The sequence below is a fragment of the Schistocerca nitens genome, chromosome 3, assembly GCF_023898315.1.
Source record: "Schistocerca nitens isolate TAMUIC-IGC-003100 chromosome 3, iqSchNite1.1, whole genome shotgun sequence".
Classification (NCBI taxonomy): domain Eukaryota; kingdom Metazoa; phylum Arthropoda; class Insecta; order Orthoptera; family Acrididae; genus Schistocerca; species Schistocerca nitens.
This window is the reverse complement of record NC_064616.1, coordinates 135,346,412-135,353,124: the sequence shown is the minus strand read 5'-3', so window position 1 is coordinate 135,353,124 and position 6,713 is coordinate 135,346,412. Positions and strand designations below refer to the sequence as shown.

The window sequence follows — 6,713 nt, the reverse complement described above, 5'->3', positions numbered from 1 at the left end:
TGCATCAATGCACAGTGCCGTGGTTCTCCTGCAGGCAGGCTTTGCTGTCTCCAACACTTCTCACGCCCTCCATTCGTTCCGTATTTGTTCCTTGGTTCCAGAACGATTAGACCCAATAAATTCAATAACTCTAGCTTCTAGAAGGCCACTAGTAATCTATCCTTGCCGGACCATGAAATGACCATTAGCTCTTACAGATTTCGTTATATATTTTTTTTCTTAACAATGGGTATCACTAAAAATGCAGACTTAAAAGGTTCGTGAAAGTTCTACTTCATTCGACAGTATGTGGAAAAACCTTTTAAAGTCACTCTGTTTTGTCTAAAGCACCGATGACCTTGAAACATTTCAGCTCGAACACCATTATATTATAGCGAACCTCTCGCCGAGCAGAAAGTCCGAAGCGACTGGAAAAAAAAAAAAAAAAAAAAAAAAAAAAAAAAAAAAAAAAAAAAAAACGTAGGTGAGACCTGAGGACAAAAAGGGTAAAGAAACGCACCCAGAAAATCACACACCAATAAATTTAAGGCCATTGCTGTAGAATCCTTGAACATATTCGAAGTTACAATATAATAAAAATATTAGAGGGGAAAAAGCATCTATCCGCACGGATTCAAAAAGCATCGGTTTTGTGAAACGTAGGTTGTCCTAATCTTTCACAAAGCCCTGTGAACCATGGATGAAGAGTAACAGGCATAGTTCTAGATTTCCGGTAAGCGTTTGACAGAAAGCCACACAGCAGACCGTTAACCAACGTTCGAACACTCGGAACTGGTTATTGGTCTTAAATATAAGTATGGTTCGAACACTTCTCAAGTAACAGAACTCAGTATGTTGTCCTGTACGGCCAGAGTTCATCTGAGAGAAAGCAGTCGTCACGAATACACCAGGCAAGTTTGATAGGTTGGTTGGTTGTGTTGGGGAAGGAGACCAGACAGCGAGGTCATCGGTCTCATCGGATTAGGGAAGGACAGGGAAGGAAGTCGGCCGTGCCCTTTGAAAGGAACCATCCCGACATTTGCCTGGAGCGATTTAGGGAAATCACGGAAAACCTAAATTAGGATGGCCGGACGCGGGATTGAACCGTCGTCCTCCCGAATGCGAGTCCAGTGTCTAACCACTGCGCCACCTCGCTCGGTGGCAAGTTTGATAGGACCGCTGTTGATAGCTATATGGGAAAGTTACCTATATTTTAATGGCCCATAATCGAACCACAACTCTAACAGTCATACCTCCTCTGCTGTCTCACATTTAGAGAGATCAGTGTAACCTGCGCAGGACAGCTTCTGTAAAGTTTGGAAGGTAGGAGACGAGATACTGGCAGAAGTAAAGCTGTGAGACCGGGCGTGAGTCGTGCTTCGGTAGCTCAGATGGTAGAGCACTTGCCCGCGAAAGGCAAAGGTCCCGAGTTCGAGTCTCGGTCGGGCACACAGTTTTAATCTGCCAGGAAGTTTCAAGAAACGGGTTGTCTTACGATTTCAATACACAGGAAGCAATGGTAAACAAAAGATGCGCTACGGGCGTCCACCCAAGAAATATCACTGAATACGAGGGAAATGATGTAAATTCTAAGAAAAACCAATCTTCAGAGCCTAGCCTACGAGCATCATCATGCTGAGAGAGGGAAGCTAACGGAAGCAGGGGAGAAGAAATGTAGAACTAAAGCTCCATGTATGAACAGGAAATGTTTTGGAGACTCTGCGGGGAAGCCACCACAGAAACTTATCCGCAAAACAGGGGATTGTTATTGGGAGCTGTGCGAGGAAAACAGAAAAGAAAAGTTCATATGACGTGTTCTGGGTCGGGGAAAGGAGTGTAAAACTTAAACTGTAGTGCTTGCGAATAGTGATATAAGAACTGAAGTATGGAACATCATCTTAGATTAGCACATACCTTAAAGTTCAGGGACATTGTTTAAAAGGATGGTACAACTGGTGCACCCACTGATACAAACTAGGAAACGAGATTCCTAAATTGTTCCACTTGAAACTGTTTAGAAAATTAAGTGTATGGTGTTTATCTTACGAGATTTTCCGTTATTTAAATCAGATACTAAGAACAACATCCTACAGTTGAGTATGATACTGTAACTTACTGTTTAGGCTATAATGAACGGAATTCAAAAATGTGTACAGGTTAGGGAATACTCTCTCAGACATAAATGATCTGATGGATAGCGTGGGCAGCAAACTGTAACTGTTAGCTGGTGACGCTATGGTGTATGGGAAGTGTCGTCGTTCGGTGACTAGGAGAATAAAGGATGACTTAGACAAAGTTTCTGTTTGTTATGATGGCTGACAGATTGCTCTAAATATAAAAAAATGTACGTTTATGCAGATGAGAAGGAAAATGAGACGTCTAATGTTCGAGCATAGTGGCAGGTGTCTGTTGCTTGACACTGACACGTCCATGAAATACCTGGGCGTAACCTTGCAAAGTAATTCAACGAGCACAGTCTGCTGTCTGTATCAATGGCAAATAGTCTGCTTCTGTTTGGTAGGAGATTTTTAGGAAAGTGTAGCTCATCTATAAAGGAGATCACGTGGAGAGCACTTGTGCGACCCATTCTTGACTACTGCTCTAGTGTTTGGGATCACTAGCTGGTTGGTTTAAAGGAAGGTATCTAAGCAATTCAGAAGTTGCTGTTAGATTTGTTATCGGTAGGTTAGATCAACACGTGAGTATTATGGAAATGGCAATTAGGCAAATGGGGATCCCTGAAGGGAAGAAGACGTTCTTTTAGTGAATAGGCATTAGCAAAAGACTCCAGAATGATTCTACTGCCACCAACGTACACCTCGCATAAGGACCACAGACACAAGATAAGAGAAATAAGGAAAGTATAAAGACGGTCATTTTTCTCTCCCTCCATTTGAATGTAGAGCAGGAAAGAGCGCAAGATATGTTCCGCCGTGCACCATTTTGTGGCTTGCGTAGTATGTAGGTAGATGTGGATGTAGGAGGTTGAGGAGAAAACTTCGACCAGAAATTCTCTTTTGTATACTGGCTATCCCACTGCACATTGCAATGATTTTGGTTTAAATACTGAAGAGAACGTCTCTCTTCTTCCCTATGCTGTTTATTGTGGTTACTTAATATGCTCTCTGTTTATCGAATTTTACTGACGCGTTCTCAAATGCACGGAGCACCTGAATAGCATAAAAGCTGAAATTTAGACCCTCGTGCGAATTAATGTTACTTCTTTCTGTAGGCTGACTTTCGCTTAAAATTTTTATGGCCGGTTTGATAGCTTCTTGTTAGGAATTACAGAACTTTACGTCCACAAGATGAAATACTAGTTCTGCCCCACTAAAGGATTTTGCTTTATTTCTTCACACAGGTTTTTGACCCAAACAAGCATTTAAATAACCCAAGACCTCACTCAGTATTTAATGACTCTACAAAATTCAGTAACAAATATCTTAACCCCAAAAAGGTAAAACACATATAAACATACAAATACATTACTTTAGAGCTCTTCAAAAAACCGTCATACATTTTAGCTTACCACAAACACGAGCTACTCAAATGGTTCAAATGGCTCTGAGCACTATGGGACTTAACATCTGTGGTCATCAGTCCCCTAGAACTTAGAACTACTTAAACCTAACTAACCTAAGGACATCACACACATCCATGCCCGAGGCAGGATTCGAACCTGCGACCGTAGCAGTCGCGCGGTTCCAGACTGAGCGCCTAGAACCGCTAGAACACCGCGGCCGGCACGAGCTACTCTATCCTTTTTGACCCTAGATAGCTGTTATTTGTGTTGTCCTGAAAGACTTTTAAATTTAAATTCACAGGATTTTCTTTAATACGACAGCCGAATCTCATCACCTCTTTGGTGCGTAGCGTCGCATATCATGTACGATTTACCAAGCTCTTTCGTCGACTCTGATGATCCTCATGGATAACTCTCACCACAGGTCTGCCATTTGTACCGCCGTGTACTTAGGCGGCTTTGATCACTGCCCGAGTATAATGCTGATCTCTGTAATCAGCAACGAAAGAGAGGTGGCTATTAATACATTTGACCACTTATGTTCACGATTGTAGCTGCTTAAATAATGAAGTATAACATTAGAACAGCAATACTGACTTCGTCACATTTAACTTTTTTCTGGTAACAACACGTAGCATTGCAAAGAAACATCTTAAAACGATACATGAAGTAAACGGAGTTTATAAATTAGTGATAGAATATTTAGTGGTGAGTTCATTACACTATAACTTTACAAAAAGTCCATATGAAACTGCATCCGAAAATCCTTCGTTAAGGAGTGACACGAGTTTGTTGCTAAGGTACCTGCGATAAATTGAACATCGAGTTTCACAAAAATGGGCAGAAATTACCTCCTCCTTCTTCTAGGATGCAAGCTCGGAGTCTTCGTACCAAGCTTTCCACAAATGTTTTGAAAACACCTGGCTTGAGTCATATTTGACCAAATACATTTCAGATCTTCTCCCTCAGAAAATTAATATTAGGGACCGGAGTTGAATACATTAAGGATATTAAACATCCCCCGACGTAATAACAAGTGGATTCAAATCAAGTGATCAAATAAGCCAAGCAATGGATCATCCTCGACCAATCAAATGTTCAGATGTGTGTGAATTCCTAAGGGACCAAAGTGCTGAGGTCGTCGGTCCCTAGACTTACACACTACTTAAACTAACCTAAACTAACTTACGCTAAGAACAGCGCACACACCCATACTTGAGGGAGGACTTGAACTTCCGGCGGGAGGGGCCACGTAGTCCGTAACAAGGCGCCTCAAACCACGCGGCCACTCCACGCGGCTCTCGACCCATCCACGGATTCAAAAACAGATTGTAGTAGATACCGACGAAAGTCAGCTGGGGTACTATCGTGCATAGGCCACATCAGTGGGATGGTGTCTAGAGGAATTACCAAATATGTTGCTGAGAGATTTTGTGGGATAAAATACCGAACAATAAGAGGATAATGAATGATTCCACCCCACAGGTTGATGTTGAACAAAAGATAGTCAGACAAACTGAAAGTAAAGGACAAGACCACCTGCAAAGGGGAATGTAAGTAAAAATGCACGACAGAGGTACTTCCCGTAATCAGGAGTCTTTCCAGGGTATTCGTTCCGTAACTCGCTGACAAAGGGGTTTCGGACACATGTTCATATCGAGTTTGTTTTTGTACCAGGTACACAACCTTATATTTGCTGGACTCAGATTTGTAAACACTCTGTATAACTGAGGGTTAAAACGAACAAAGACCCCAGTTACCAGAATAACACGTCACTCCACCTATCGATGTCATCTTCAGTGAATCAAGTACCCAGAGGAAGTGAAAGCCATCCAGCAATCTCAACTACACCTGCACCAAAACTGAGGACTACCAAGTCTCTGCCAGAAGTGAGGGCCAATGCTGAACAGATGGCACGTTGTGATAGGTAAGCACTTCTTTGCAAGCGCCAACCAAGCTTAAGGGGTCAGTCCCCTATGTTGCCTACTTTTGATATTACATTATGTTACTTCCCAGAAGACAGATTTGTACTTTTTTTTTTCTGAAAGCAGATTGGTTTTACCCACGATTCCAATACCCTATTCTTTTGGTCACGAGACCCCAGTTTTCGATATAATCTTCGTTCAATGCGACGGCCTTATACCAACTTACTGGAAGGGCCTTTATGCCAATATGGTACGACTCTACTGGTCAACATCGGAGCCAATGTATTCCTGTATCAATAACCCTTCCATCATCTACATACAGTTTCCCGTGGAATGCATCGTTCGTGGCACCGTACAGGTCCGAGCTGTAGGGTGGGTGAGAAAGAACTGTGAAATGAAGTTTTGTGAGCTCCTGTCGTTTGTACAGACTTGTGTGAGGCCTTGCGTTGTCATGGAGACGTTCATTTGCATTTTGATGGCAACGACCACGCTGAAGTCGTTTCTTCGTTTCCTGACGATAGCACTTCAGAGTTGATCGTAGTACCAGGACTGACGACATCGAAGAGACTAACTTCTTCAGAGTCCCAGAAGACCGTCGCCAGGACTTTACCGATTGAGTGTGCGGCTTTTAATTTTCTCTTCGGAGAAAGCGCAAGCAATTCTGCGCAGATGGTGCTTCTTGACTCTTGAAGAAACTCATCACATAAAGTCGAATTCGTAAAACGTCTGTTCTCTCTCACTTTTTAATCAAGTCCCTGGATCAAATTATCACTAACGACGGATGGTCACCACTTACTTCCTCATCATGCACATTTGTATTTCCTGCGCAGGAGAGATTCTGTGAAGTTTGGAAGGTAGGAGACGAGGTACTGGCGGAAGTAAAGCTGTGAGGACGGGGCGTGAGTCGTGCTTGGGTAGCTCAGTTGGTAGAGCACTTGCCCGTGAAAGGCAAAGGTCCCGAGTTCGAGTCTCGGTCAGGCACACAGTTTTAATCCGCTAGGAAGTTTCATGCTGAAGGTTGTTTAGCTGAAGATGTTGAAGAGTCCATTCAGGGGGACGACAATATTGCGGAAACGTTTGATCGACTATAGTTGGAAGAAAGGAGATTTCGCTCCAGTCATTAAGCCACTTTTTCTCTTCCTGTAACATCTCCTACTGGAATAATGAGTCTCTGGAATATTTCAGGACTCTGCTGACGGATGACATGCTTCACAACTTAGTAGACCAGGCAAATCAGTACAGTGTACAAAAGACCGGGAAAACAGTGAACACAAGCAAATGGGAAC

At 42.8% G+C, this 6,713-nt stretch overlaps 1 non-coding gene across 1 annotated transcript; it reads left to right on the top strand.

Moving 5' to 3' along the window:
- Positions 1 to 6,334: 6,334 nt before the first annotated feature.
- Positions 6,335 to 6,409, top strand: Trnas-uga (transfer RNA serine (anticodon UGA)). Its single transcript has one exon. It is a non-coding gene; the product is annotated as a tRNA-Ser (tRNA).
- The last annotated feature ends 304 nt before the right edge of the window (positions 6,410 to 6,713 follow it).